The 11,907-nt window shown below is 33.4% G+C and overlaps 1 long non-coding RNA gene across 1 annotated transcript; it reads right to left on the bottom strand.

The window, feature by feature from the left end:
* Window positions 1-9,507: 9,507 nt before the first annotated feature.
* LOC127553820 (uncharacterized) lies at window positions 9,508-11,571 on the bottom strand. The gene is made up of 2 exons (XR_007951830.1): window positions 11,491-11,571; window positions 9,508-9,801 (listed from the first exon to the last, which is right to left on the bottom strand). It is a non-coding gene; the product is annotated as an uncharacterized LOC127553820 (long non-coding RNA).
* Window positions 11,572-11,907: the final 336 nt, after the last annotated feature.

Here is an 11,907-nt window from a genome sequence, read left to right as displayed (position 1 = left end):
TCCCTAAACTCTGTATGTATTTTGTATATGTGTATTTTGTTTGTATGTTGTCTCCCACAAATGTGAATTCCTGAGGACAGGAGGATGGGATTTTGTTTTTTTGCCTTTTTTGGAACTTGATAAATACTTGTTGACTAACAATAATTTTAAGTGATAGGCATTAAAAGAGACATTTTTCTAGACATAGAGCACTCAGCTTCTAGGTCCCATATTGACAGAGAGTGACACCATCTTGTACCCTGTAAACATTTGGGAGCAGGGAAATGAGTCAGAAGGAAAAGGAGTTAGTCATCTGGCCTATTTTTTAGAACTGTTAAGGAAACAAGCTTTGAGTTAGTGTTTGGAATCAGATAAGAATCACATTTTGATACTTCTTGCAACCTCAAGATTTTCACAGGAACTCTGAGAAACAATCAAGTAGCTTTTATGCATTCTGAAGATAATCTAGAGTTATTTCTGGTTTTAACATTTAAATGCAAAATGTTGCAAACCAGCCTAGAACTGTCAGCTTTAAAAAGTAAACTCAAAGATCCTTTTGTTTTATTAACAAAACAGAATATAGTACATATTCTCTAAGAGATTCTGATTGAAGATATTGCAGCTTCCAAAGAGGCACATTGTTAACAATTTTAGAGCAAACAATTTTAGATTGTGCTCAGCGGTTTACTTCCTATATTCTACTAATGTATGCATACTGAAGTTCAGCTGCTCTCTACTTTACACAGGATGGTTCCCAGAGAAATCTAAAGGTGCATTTTAGATGAATGGGGTCCTTTTATTCTGTTTAGAATGAATATTGAATTGTAGATTCATGATATTGGGTGGGTATTTTAAGATTTGTCCTAGTCCCAGCAATTGATACAAGACACTACAAATGTAGTACAAATTGATACAAGACACTAATCCTGGGAGAATGCTAAACTGTTTACTGAATATATAGTATGCTTTTTAAATTACCAAGACTCTCTTCCCAGGAGAATTAAGCCTTTAATCAGAAATTTAGGTCATTGAAAAAAATTGATGCCTTTGTTTTTATATGTGTAAAAGAAGGTGCAAGAAATGCCTTTAATTGGCTGTGGAGACATAACTGAATGTGCTTGTGAAAGGTATTAATTGAATTGTACCCTTTCCCTCTTGTGGCTATCAAGAGAAAAATGCCTGCAAATGGCATATCAGATGTTTATTTCTTTACTTAGACTCGATGTGTGGCCTTGAACACAGGTTTTTTTCTCTCTCTTAGGTTAAATACTCTTTCCGGTTTTTAGGTGATTAAATATAGAGGATGGACAAGGCTAGAACCCCATATGCTTCAACAGATTACAAGAACCACCAGAGGTGTTCTCAATGAGTACATCCTAAGGAGTAAACTGAGAGACCTAGTCCAGGAGCCTTGGACAGAATTAGTAGCTGAAAGTCTGTGTTCTGTAGCAAATGAATAACTCATCATCAGCTATGCTTCACCTGGAAGGTGAGGATGAATGGTTAGTAGAAACCATTTAAATTTAAACCCATTCTTATACCCCAAAGAGATACTAAAGAAGGGAAAGGGACCTGTATGTGCCAAAATGTTTGTGGCAGCCCTGTTTGTAGTGGCGAGAAGCTGGAAAATGAATGGATGCCCATCAATTGGAGAATGGTTGAGTAAATTGTGGTATATGAATGTTGTGGAATATTATTGTTCTGTAAGGAATGACCAGCAGGATGAATACAGAGAGGCTTGAAGAGACTTACATGAACTGATGCTGAGTGAAATGAGCAGAACCAGGAGATCATTATACACTTCGACAACGATATTGTATGAGGATATATTCTGATGGAAGTGGATCTCTTTGACAAAGAGACCTAACTGAGTTTCAATGGATAAATGATGGACAGAAGCAGCTACACCCAAAGAAGGAACACTGGGAAACAAATGTGAACTATTTGCATTTTTGATTTTCTTCTCGAGTTATTTTTACCTTCTGAATCCAAGTCTCCCTGTGCAACAAGAGAACTGTTCGGTTCTGCAAACATATATTGTATCTAGGATATACTGCAACATATCTAACATATATAGGACTGCTTGCCAGGGGGTGGTGGGAGGGAGGGGAAAAATAGAAACAGAAGCGAGTGCAAGGGATAATATTGTAAAAAAAAAATTACCCTGACATGGATTCTGTCAATATAAAGTTATTATTAAATAAAATTTTAAAAAATAAAAATAAATAAATTTAAACCCATTATCCTCAGGTACTAAGAAGATAGAGGAGAGATATGTATTCTGATTCATGGAGATGTTATATATTTTTTAAGTTAATTACTAATTGGTGATATCTAGGAGATAGTAATCAATTAACTGATATTGAGGCACCAATCACTGGCAATGATATTGCAAGAGAACATATTAGAAAGAGGAATTGAAATAATAGCACTGAAAGGACCCTATAGTCCCTCAAAGTTACCCCTAGGACCTCCTTAAGGAGAAGAAATAATTACCTGTGTTCTGAGAAGGCAACATACTAGTGTGCATGCTGGTTGAGAGAATAAGTCCAGAATATCATAGATGAACCCATGAAGGGGGAAAATTTTTAGAATCAAGACAAAGTTCTGACAGTCAAGGGCCATAATTGTGAGAAGGGACCAAGTATGAGCTGGACTCCTCTCTCAATTCTCACTTTTTGATCCTCTCAAGCAATGTAGCATTTACAGTTTCCAAAGCACAGATCTGGAAGTGGAAGTAACATTTAACATTTGAATTCCCCATAAGTTACCATCCTAGAAACTCTAGAGAAACAAAGAAAACTTACCAACAACCATTAAAGGCAGGGCACTTGATAAACTAAAGAAGAAAGTTGGGAAACTTTCTTGGTTGCCAAGAAATTGCTAATTTCTCCAATAGCAATTGCATTGCATATAAACTTGGATATTTACAGCACCCCCTAACTCCAGCATATCTAAGCTTTCTTCCAAAAAATTTTTCATTTGTAATAAGTACATTTTGTATATAGATTCTCCTTTTTTCCTCTTAAGATGGATGATGATTTAATGCAATCACAATGTGATTTTTTTTTTAAAACTTGGTTCTACAAATCTAAGGTCTCTCTCCTCAACTTGTAAGCAATCTCAGTAAATACAGACACCTACCTCTTAAAATTATATTCCTAATCTTCCCATCAAAGTATTTTTTTAAATTTTTGTTAATTTTTGGTTTTGTATCATTTTTACTTCCCCATATGTCCCTTTCCACAGATGTATTCCCAATTATGAGGAATAAAAAAAAAGAGAAAAAATTCAGCAAAATTAAGGGGGGGAACGGAATAAGCATTTATATTGCACCTACTATCTGTCAGATGTTATGCTAAGCATTTAAAAAAAAAAAACAAATCTGATTCTTACAACAACTCTGGGAAGTAGGTTCTATTATTACCCACATTTTACTGTTGAAGAAATTGAAGCAAAACTAAAGTTACATGACACACAGTTAACAAACATCTGAGACCCAATTTGAACTCAGGTCTTCCTAGTGCCAGGCCTAGCACTCTATACATTCTGCCACCAGTTGCCTCTGTTCTAAGCAACTCTAAACCAACCAACATAATATCCAAATTTAACAATATATGCAGTGTTCCATATCCATATTCCCACAGCTGTGTATTTCTTCTTAAAGGTCAATTTTCATCATCATAATTATAGAGCATCCTTCTTTTGTTGTTGTTATTGTTCTTCCATTTATTTTGTTGTAGTCATTTTTTCTTGCGTCCCTGGTTCTACCTACTTCATTAGAAAAAAAAAATGTTTTATTTTTATGAACTTGATTGACTAATATCAGTAAACATTATCATTTCTATATAAAACAATGAGAAAAAGAGAATTGTGTATAAGCCTATGAAGCTTTAATTCATATGTGTATATAAAATAAATCTACATAAATTTTAAAGTATATAATAACACTAACAATAAATTCCACAATAGTTCTATTTGTATCTCTCCCAATTTCCTTATGTACTTCTCTGTGCATTTAAAAATGTTTCATCCTTTTCCTTCTTTTATTTCTGGAATAAATATCTCTGCTCTTTCATGTCCTTCTAATGTCCCCCAAATAAAAATAAATACACTTCCTTGTAACATACATATCCAAGTAAAACAAATTAAATTCACACATTAATGTAGCTCTTATCCATCCCTTCTTTGTTAAGAAAGGTGAAACATGACTAAACATCAAATTTTTGGAATCTTGGTTGGTCATTGCCTTGAGTAGAATTCTGGAACTCTCCTTGTAATTTCTGTGGAGAAGTCATGTTTCAAGCCTTTATATGGTATTTTCCCTTCAAAGCTCTAGGCTCCAGGCTCCACTAGATCATCTTTAATCTCAAGATTAATCTCAGCACTATGACCTGTAGGCTCCTTTAGAGTGTTATAGCTCAGAGTAAACCTACTCAGAGTTTTGGTTGGTGCTTCCTATTTTAGTGGAGTGCTACAGGCTTTAGGTCCCTGAAAGTGTCCGTGGCCACAATACTGATAAATATAATACTTACTTATAAAAGTATATGTTGGCTTCCTTTGCAGAATCCCTTCTCAAGAATCTATAGATTTATTCTCCAAATAACAAATGATCAAATAATACGAATAGACAATTTTCAGATAAATTAAAACCAATTCTCGTTATATAAAAATGCTCTAAATCATTATTGATCAGAGAAATGCAAATTAAAACAACTCTTAGGTACCACTTATACAACTATCAGATTGGCTAAGATGATTGGAAAAGCTAATGATAAATGTTGAAGGGAATGTGAGAAAACTGGAGCATTAATATATTGTTGATAGAGTTATGAACTGATCCAATCATTCTAGAGAGCAATATGGAACTATGCCAAAAGGGCAATCAAACTGTGCATATCCTTTGATCCAGCAATGTCTCTATTGGGCCTGTATCCCAAAGAGATCATGAAAAAGGGAAAAGAACCCACATCTGCAAAATGTGTGTAGCAGTGCTTTTTGTAGTGGTAAGGAATTGGAAACTGAGTAGATGCCCATCAGTTGGAGAATGGCTGAATAAGTTATGATATGTTAATGCTATAGAATATTATTATTGTATAAGAAATGACCAGCAGGATCAATTCAGAAAGGTCTGGAGAGACTTAAATGAAATGATGCTAAAGGAAGTAATTAGAACCAAGAGAACATTGCACACAGCAACAACAGGATTATATGATGATCAATTCAGATGGACATGGCTCTATTCAATAGCTAGGTGATTCAGGCCAATTCTGATGGTCTTGTGAGGAAGAAAGCCACCTGCATCCAAAGAGAGGACTGTGGCAACTGAGTATGGATCACAACATAGCATCTTCACATTTTTTGTTATTTCTTTGTATTTTGTTTTCTTATTTTTTCCCTTTTTGATCTGATTTTTCTTGTGCAGCATGATAATTATGGAAAGATGTATAGAAGAATTGCACATGTTTAATATATATTAGATTATTTGCCATCTAAGGGAGAGAATAGGGAGAACAGAAGGAGAAAAATAATTTGGAACATAAGGTTTTGCAAGGATGAATGTTGAAAACTATCTATGCATGCATTTTGAAAATAAAAAGCTTTATAAAGAATCTATTGGCTTCTGGTTCTATTTTGAAACATTTCTGGGCTAAACATAAGAGTTTAGTGAATCAATTAACAAACATTTATTATGAGAAAAGAGAAGAAAACACTAGACACAGTGAAGAAATACTATGGCTTAAGAGAAACCAAGAAAGTTAACTCAAAAGAATAGAATAAGCCTAGAACAGCTATAAGTAGAATCTCAGAGAAGAAAAAAGTGGATTGGCCAAAAGAATGCCAAGAGTGAAATGAATAAGTATAGCAAGAAATTAAGTACTAAATTGAGCTTATGAGAAAAAAATAAGAATAATTGGCTTAGAACAGAAAGTAGAAAAATGCTCTAAATCACTACAGAATAAAGAAATGCATATTAAAACAACTTTGAGGTATCATCTCACTTCTGTCAGATTGGCTAATGTGACAAAGGAAAATGACAAATATTGGGAGAGGTGGGAAAACTGATATAATAAAGCACTATTGGTGGAGTTGTGGATTGATCCAACCATTCTAGAGAGAAATTTGGAAGTATGCTCAAAGAGTTATAAAACTGTGCAGACCCTTTGATCTATTTATACAAAAAAATATTTATAGCAGCTTTTTTTTTTGTGGTGGCTAAGAATTGGTAATCAAAGGGATGCCCATCAATTGAAGAATGACTAAATAAGGTGTAGATATACAGGGGTCCTCAAACTTTTTAAATAGGGGGCCAGTTCACTGTCCCTCAGACTGCTGGAGAGCCAAGACTATAGTAAAAACAAAAACTTTGTCCTCAGCTGCCACATCTGTCCCACAGGCCATAGTTTGAGGAACCCTGGTACCATAGGATATAATTATGGTGGAATATTATTATGCTGTAAGAAATGACAAGGAGGATGACTTCAGAAAAACCAAGAAAGGCTTATATGAACGGATGCAAAGAACAGTCAATAGAAGCAAAAGAATACTGGACACAGTAATAACACTATTATTGTACAATGAAGAAAAGAACTGTATTCTTAGCAATACAGTAATTCAGGACAATCCCAAAGCACTCGTGATGAAGTATGCTACCTGCTTCCAGAGAAAGAAGTGACATTGTCTGAATATAGATTGCAACATACTATTTTCCACTTTTATTCTTTTTTTGGGGGTGGGGCAGCAGAGTCTTCTTGTACAAAATGATTAACATGGAAATGTCTTGCATGAATGTACATGTATAACTGATATTGCATTGTTTGTTGCCTTGGGAAGGGAATAGGGGAAAGGGGAAAGGCTATAATTTAGAATTCAAAAATTTTTAAAATGTTAAATTGTTTTGACATGTAATTTGAGGGAATAAAATATTATATTAAAAAAGAATAGAAAATAGAAAAAGTATCTAAGTTGCATACTTCTGAAAAAATAAGATGAAATAAACAAAACTCAATGATTCCATGGAATAAAAGAAGTCAAAAGATGTCTGTTTCTTTTTTTTAATAGGAGAAAGTAGAAGATATCTACTCTCAGAAACAATTGAACTAAAAGGAAGATTGAGAAGAAACAATAAAAATCATTAGGTTGCAAATGTACAGATCTTTAATGCTCTTAAAGTAGCCTGAGATCTGCAAGTTCATGACCTGGGTTTGGGTCTGAATGCTATATTATTCCTATGGCTTGCCCTGTTTTGAGTTCTAGCAGACTGTTGCTGGACTCTATGACTATTAATCAACTGGAAAGCTCTGCTAGTTCAGAGTGACAGAACCACCCTTCTGTTTGAGAATTCTCCCCTACTTACTCTATTATAGCTTCAAACTGAGCTGGAGGCTGGAGTTGAGATTCCTCCACTCCTCGCTTCTGAATCAGTGTTTGCTTCTAAACTTGTTCCTTGCTCAGTACACAACTTAGAGTTCATTCAAGAATGCCTCTCTTAGATGCAAGTCCCTCTCTTAGTTCACTCTGGATCTGTGGCTTGGAATTGGATAGTAAATAGGTTGTTGTTTGTCCTCATTCTTGAAGAAGATCATGACATCAGGGAGGTGATGCCATGACATGCAAGTGAATTGGATTCAAGTGAGAGAGAATTTTGCAAGGTCACCTGCCTCAATTTTCCTCCAGAGACATCTGGGTCCAGTGGCAAGATGTTGTTCAAGAACTGAAGATGGTCTTGGATGAAATGGGAGATCTTGGCTAGATAGCAGTTGAGAAAAAGAATCTCTTCTTTCATCTAGCCCCAGACTAGCAAATAAAAGAATCTCCAATTGGCATCTATTGCTGAATATTGCACAAGTTTAGGGCCACTCTATACAGAATCTGTGACCTTTTCTTATCTTGGTGCACAGTCTCATCCTCTGTTAGAATGCTCCACTATTGCTAATATCCTCAATTCTTTTAGTCTTTTTCTCTGTTAGTCTGAGTTCAAGGAGAGTGAGGCTAGGAGGGAATCAATCACTGTGATTTTGTGATGTGTTGCTATAGTCCCTTTCCTTTAACATTTTGTTCAAATTTTTTGTATCAATATTCACTAGGAATATTGGTTTACAGTTTATTTCCCTATCTTGATACTACCTAGTTATTCTGTTAAATGATACTTTTCTTTTTGTGTTTTGTTCCCATGAGCAATATAGAGAAGTGGTGATTTTATGGATTTTTTTTATAAGATTGTCTCAATCAATCTTAATTGATTTTCTAAGATAACCCCATAATTTGAAAATAGTGATAGTGCTTCTTTCTAGTTAACATTTGATCATTTATTCATTTTTTAAATGTATTTTAATCTTATACTTAGCATCTTATGTACTATGTCAAATAATAATGCTAATCATGGGTTTTCTTGATATCTGCTTGATCTTATTGGAAAAGTTTCCAGAGTTTTTCTAATATCACAATGTTAGCTCTTGGTTTTAGACAAATATGATTGATCACATTTATGAAAAATCCTTTTATTCTTATCCTTCTTAATGCTTCCAAAAAAACCACAGATAAGCGCTATAATTTTCAAATCTATCTTTTAAGGTGCTCTAAATCACTATTATTCAGAGAAATGCAAATTAAGACAACTCTGAGATACCACTACATACCTCTCAGATTGGCTAAGATGACAGGAAAAGAGAAGGATGAATGTTGGAGGGGATGTGGGAAAACTAATACATTGTTGGTGGAGTTGTGAACACATCCAGCCATTCTGGAGAGCAATTTGGAACTATGTTCAAAAAGCTATCAAACTGTGCATACCCTTTGATCCAACAATGTTTCTACTGGGCTTATATTCCAAAGAGATATTAAAGGAAGGAAAGGGATCCACATGTACAAAAATGTTTGCGGCAGCCCTTTTCATAGTGGCAAGAAACTGAAAACTGAGTACAAAATGGCTGAATAAGTTATGGTATATGAATGTTATGAAATATTATTGTTCTATAAATAATGATAGGGGGGTATTTTTAGAGAGTCTGAAGAGACTTAAATGAAATGAAGCTAAGTGAAATGAGCAGAACCAAGAGATCATTGTACACAACATCAATATTATATGACAATCAATTCTGATAAACATGACTCTTTCCAACGATGAGATGACCGATGCCAGTTCCAATGATCTTGTGACGAAGAGAGCCATCTACACCTAAACAGAGAATTGTGGGAACTGAATGGAGATCACAACATAACATTCTCACTCTTTTTGTTGTTGTTCGCTTGCATTTTATTTTCTTACTCATTTACTTTTTTTATCTGATTTCTTTTGTGCAGCAAGAAAATTGTATAAATGTGTTTATACGTATTGGATTTAACATATGTTTCAACATGTTTAACATATATTGAATTGTTTGCCATCTAGGGGAGGGGATGGGGGGAAGGAGGAGAAAATCTGAAAGACAAGGCTATGCAAGAGTCAATGTTGTCAAATTATCTGATGCATCTGTTTTAAAAATAAAAAATTTATTAAAAAATAAATACAAATTTTAAAAATCTATCTCTTGATAAGTCATGTGATTTTATTTGTTGTAATATGATTATGTTATTTCCTGGAATAAATCCAACTTATTTGCAATGGGTAACATATACATTCATTCATTTTTTTCTCATGTAGTCACTTACAGGGTCTCAATACTCTCAAAAAAACATAATTTACAGGGATCTAAATGTAATTAGAATCTTTACCAATATGAAATGTTTATTCACCATACAGGCCCCATAATCCCAACTGGGGCATTCTAAAATTCCATTCACATATTTTCTGGAGCTCTCTCTCTTCTTCTCTCTGTCCATCTGGAAAAACAAAGCATCTAATAATTATTTTTTCAGTGATTTATCCTAAATTAACATTGAACATCAATACAAATGTATCAGGGTTTAGATAACTTCCTCATAAGTAACAAAATACATAAAATCATTCACTTCACTTGTAAGTCATCCTTCAATCAGCTACTTGATTCATTTTCATATTTAATCTTATTTCACTGAGATCTAGGGTAATACAGAAATATGTTGGATTTTTTTTAGTAATCAATAAAATTGCAGCTTCTATCCCATTACTCATTTAACTCAATATCCACCATGGTTCATTAAAAAATATTTTTTAACTAATTGGAAAAATTCCCTTTCCCAGTAGCAATTACTTATAACACTATATCTTAAATCCATTTACCCCAAAGAAGTAAATAAATATTAAACTTATGAATTTGTAGTAGTGATAAAATAAATAATAAAGCAAATATTATCTCCTTTTTTCTCTGAATTCTGCCTCTCTCCAAATATGATAGAATCTCACCCCTTAAGATTTTTTCTTTTAGATTTAATCTTCAAAAAGTATTTTTTCTAACATTTTTTCATAAAATAATTTAGACAGTTCTAAAAAGTAAAGCTTCTCCTTGCCTTCTTTCTCATTTTTTCACAAACTCCTCATAGATGCTTATATATCAAAATCACCTTCCTCACTCAGACTATCTCCTTGATTCTTCAGTTACAATCACCTCAAAGAATGGTAATTACAATTTCAACTTTAATATCTCAACTCTCAAAGAGACCAAAACATTTTTTATAGCTGTTGTATGAGAGGTTTTTGAAACAATTGTTGCACAAGTAATAAACCTTAGTAGATATTTATATTTAAATTAATTTTCATGAGAAATATTCAATAACTTTTCATTTGCTCTCGATTTTAATCTGGAGTCTTTTTTCCATTCCTTTCTCCATACCTATTTTCTATTGGTTTAGCTTTTCCCACTGTACATGGGCAAGTTTTGGTCATGACTGATTATTTTCTGTTTTTAATCATTTTTGCTTTAATTTTACTGATACCTTTTGTTTTCATATATCTTTCACTATCAAGTATAGTCTTCTCCCTTGTCCTATCCAGTGAGTCATCTTTGGTAGCAAAGATTATTTTTAAAAAGGGGGGTGAAACTCACAAAATGAGACATATATCAAACTTGTCTGACAGTATGTATAATTTTCCATATCCATATTTCCTGATTTCTACAAAGAAGAGGAGATAAATTTTCTCAACCTTTTCCACGACCAAGGTTGATTATAATTATAGAGAATTCAGTTACACTCTTTTTTCTTTCTGTTTATATCATTATTGCCATTGTGCATAGTCTTCCTAGTTCTGATTATTTTCTTTATTTCTTATAAATTTTTCCATTCTTCTCTGAATTTTTCATATTCATTATTTCTTTTTAAAGTAGCTTATTTTTATTTTCCAATTACTATACATTTAAATTAATGTGTCCTTACCACTACCCCCCATCACAACTGAACAACAATAAGAAATCTGAAAAGTTAATCCTTCAGTACATAACTATATAGTTCAGCAAAATAAATCACCATATTAAACATATCTGAATATGTATGTATTTTTCTATATTTTAAATTCATCACTTTTCTGTCAAGAGGTTAATGACATGTGTTATCTTCTTTTAGAACTCATAGTTTAACTAGTGTACCTGCACTTACCATTGTAATCATAGACAAAAAAGAAAAGAAAGTACTTGAGTTGAATCTGAATGCTTTCAAACTCCAAAAGATGCAAAATCTAAAAGGAAAAGGAAAAAGGGGGAAATTATTTCTCAGACTTTGCAAAACTGTGAAGCTGCAATCAGTTGGAAAAATATCAGGTGCTCATGGATAGGCTGAGCAAATATAGTAAAAATGACAATACTACCTAAATTGATCTACTTATTTAATGCCAAACCAATCAAACTCCCCCAAAATTATTTTACAGACCTAGAAAAAATAATAACAAGGTTCATCTGGAAGAATAATAGGTCAAGAATTTAAAGAGAATTAATGGGAAAAAATGCCATTGAAGGTGGTCTAGCTGTGCCAGACCTAAAACTATATTATAAAGCAGTGGTCATCAAAACCATTTGG

This window comes from Antechinus flavipes, chromosome 1, assembly GCF_016432865.1.
Source record: "Antechinus flavipes isolate AdamAnt ecotype Samford, QLD, Australia chromosome 1, AdamAnt_v2, whole genome shotgun sequence".
NCBI classification, from domain to species: domain Eukaryota; kingdom Metazoa; phylum Chordata; class Mammalia; order Dasyuromorphia; family Dasyuridae; genus Antechinus; species Antechinus flavipes.
The sequence above is the reverse complement of the archived record's forward strand: the minus strand, read 5'-3'. Positions and strand labels throughout refer to the sequence as shown.